Consider the following 3,518-nt stretch of genomic DNA (forward strand, 5'->3'; position numbering starts at 1 on the left):
GTCTCATCCCTTACCCTAAGTTTTAGCTTTCCATCACAAACATCTATAATTGCCCTAAATGTTGCAAGGAAAGGTTTACCTAGAATCAAGGGTACACTACTTTCACCATCCATGTCTAAGATTAGAAAATCAATAAAAAATATAAATTTATCTACTTTTACAAGCATATTCTCTACAATACCCCTAGGATACTTAACAGACTTATCAGCTAACTGTATACTCATCCTAGTGGGTTTAGTCTCTCACAGCCCCAATTTTGCAAACAGGCTGTACAGCATTACATTAATGCTAGCTCCTAAATCAGTTAAGCATCATTAGTAGATAAGTTACCTATAATACAAGGAATAGTAAAACTCCTTGGATCATGTTGCTTTTTCAGTAACTTGTTTTGGAAAATTACTGAACATTCCTCGTTTAATGTCACGCATGCCAAGTTCTCAAACTTCCTTTTGTTACTAAGAATCTCCTTTAAGAACTTCGCATACCTAGATATCTGCGAAATAGCTTCAACAATAGGTAAGTTTATGTGTAGTTGTTTAAATATATCCAGAAATTTACCAAATTGTTGCTCAACTTGCGCTTACTTCAACCTAGCAAGGTACAAAATTTTGGGCTGGTATTCCCTTAATGGAATCTCTTTTGCCTATTCCTTATATAGTTCCTTCACCTTGGTAGCTTTAACTTCCCTGCTTGAATCTACCTGCACATCAACATCATTATTAGAAACTAGAGAAGAACCAGGAATATACTTATTTGACCACAACGTGATTGCGTTCACATGCTATATCGGGTTGGACTCTGTATTGCTAGGCAAAGTCCCTGGCAGCCTCTCAGCCAACATCCTAGAAATCTAGCTTATTTGATTCTCCAATTTCTGTAAGGAGGCCTCTTGATTTCTAAGACCTGCATCCGTCTACTGAAACCTGTTTTCTGAAGTGAACACGAACTTAATCATCAACTCCTCTAAATCAGGCTTCTTCTCCCGCCTAAGGCGGTTGAGGAGAACATCTCTGTTAGTTCACCGGTGCAAAATCTGGTGGTCCCTGGGTATTGTTATTTCGCCACCCAAAGTTGGGATGGTTTTTTTACCCTAGGTTATATCTGTTGCTATACAGGTTATTCTGCTGCCTAGGCGCATTTTCCATGTAATCAACCTATTCATGGTCAGTAGAAGAAGATGAAGAAAAAGCAAACATATCTCATACATTACAGTTTGCACTATAGTGCAGGCCACCACAAAACTCACAGCCAAGCTGTGCTGCTTGGACTGGCATCTGGAGCTGGTTGATCTTCTTAGCCAAAAGCTCCACCTGAGTTGCCAAGGCTGATGTAGAATCTACCTGGTTCACCACTCCCTGCCGTCTTGGCTTACTCCTAGAAGACTACCACTGATATGTATTCATGGCCATCTCCTCAATTAAGTTTTGCGCCTGCTCTGGTGTCTTACTATTGATGGCCCCACCTACAGCTGCATCTACCATCTGTCTCATGGCCGAGTTTAAGCCACTGTAAAAAGTCTGCACCTGCATCCATAATGGCAAACTGTGGTGTGGTCAAGATCTCAGCAAGTCCTTGTATCTCTCCCACGCATCATACATGCTCTTATCATCAAACTGCATAAAAGAAGAAATATCGTTACGCATTTTTTACAGTCTTAGCAGGAGGAAAGTACTTATAAAGAAACTTTCAGCCAAAAATTTCCAGGTGGTGATGGTGTTAGCTGGCAGGGACTGTAGCTATCTCTTTGCTCTATACCTCAAGAAAAATGGAAACAGCCTAAGCCAAATGGCATCATCGGTAGTTCTATTAATCTTGAAGGTATCACAAATCTCCAAGAAGTTCGCGATGTGGGCATTAGGATCTTCATTAGGCAAGCCCCCAAACTGTACACTCTGTTGCACCATCTGAATAACATTTGGCTTTATTTTGAAATTATTCGCTGCAACAGGTGGCCTCAATATACTACTGTGTGTCCTCTCCAAGAAAGGTCTAGCAAACTCATACATCATCCTGTTTGCTTTAGCGACATTGTTGTTGCCATCTCCCATATTTACTGGTGTATGGACAGGAATCTCAATATGTTCCTCCTCCTCCACATCTGATCACTTCCTTAGCTGCCTGAAGGATTGCTCTAGCTCGGGCAAAGGGTCTACTAGTGCAGGATCAGAACTCCTTATCATAAACTACCTAAAATGAATAAGGCAGCAATAAACCAAACAAATAAATGAATAAAAAGCAATGACAAAAACAGAAAAGAAAAATGGCTAAAGTAACAAATAACAAATTTCACTCTAGTTTTCAAACAAAGTCTCCCCGGCAACAATGCCAAAAAGTTAATGTGATGCTTATGCAACTATAACTAAGGCAGTGAACCTATCAATGTAGCCTAGCACAACGGGAATTATTAAAAATATCATATCCCTCAGGAAAGTGAAATTCTAGAGTTACTACTTCGTTCCTTGTTATCTAGCCTAAAATTTATAACGGAGGTTTCTAGATTTACCAATGACTAAAAACTAAATTCTAAGTGTAATGCAAGAATGAATAAGCAAAGACAATAATCCTAGAAAGAAAGCAAACCCAAAGAAGACCTAGACTAGTTAGCTATCAAATAAAAGATAACGAATTGTTAAGTTCGATTATGCTACCTGTGGATGGATTCCAAACTGAATTCAGTTTTCCTCTCGAGATAACCTAATTCCTAAACCTAAGAACCTAAAGTTAGAATCTCTTCCTAACAATTGATTATTAAGTAAGCCTTAAGCTTTAATCCACCTCTATTAAGCTTTATTAGTTCTTAATCCGGCAAATTAATTATCCTTACCTCTAAGTGAACATTAACCTGTTCTTACAATTAAATTTCCAAACTCAATTAGAATTTCTCAATTGCTAAAAGAGTTATATGTATGGTAATCAATCCAATCAATGTAATGACAACTAGATTCATATTATTAATTGCAAAAAGAATACAAGCAAGGAAACTCAACTAATCTCAACAATTCAGTACAAAGCCAATATAACAAGGAACCCTAATGGGTTTAACCAATCTAGCTACACACGTTCATGTCTAAAGCAAATAGTAATTCAATTACAATGAAAGAATAAAGAAATTGAAACATATATACCCTTTTCCTAGAATTGGATGAACAGCTCAAAGCCTTGATCTACACTGCAGTTAATCTCTAGAATTGCTTCTTGATTTGCTCCAAAACTCCTCAATCTTCAATCCAAAATCCAGAATCATGAACCTGACATTCCAATATGGAATTAGTCTCTTAGAAGCCACCCTGAAATGCCTGAAAACACGTATAGCAAAATTATAAAGGAAGATGAAGAGTCAAAATCGCTGACCCAGAACTCTTTTTACTCGTTCAATTTTATATTGTATGCAAATACGGGTATGTTCGAAGCCCGTGTTCCTCAACGTGGGCTGTGTCTAGGCCATGTTGGTTTCCAAATGATATAATGAACTGAATCGAGCAAGGGCGTGTTCTGGCCCGTGTTACCAACAGGGGCTG

General features: G+C 38.3%; 1 non-coding gene across 1 annotated transcript; it reads left to right on the forward strand.

Moving 5' to 3' along the window:
• The first annotated feature begins 1,539 nt into the window (after nucleotides 1-1,539).
• Nucleotides 1,540-1,646, forward strand: LOC112534287. Its single transcript, XR_003078583.1, has one exon. It is a non-coding gene; the product is annotated as a small nucleolar RNA R71 (small nucleolar RNA).
• The last annotated feature ends 1,872 nt before the right edge of the window (nucleotides 1,647-3,518 follow it).

Source organism: Ricinus communis, chromosome 6 (genome assembly GCF_019578655.1).
Source record: "Ricinus communis isolate WT05 ecotype wild-type chromosome 6, ASM1957865v1, whole genome shotgun sequence".
Lineage (NCBI taxonomy): Eukaryota > Viridiplantae > Streptophyta > Magnoliopsida > Malpighiales > Euphorbiaceae > Ricinus > Ricinus communis.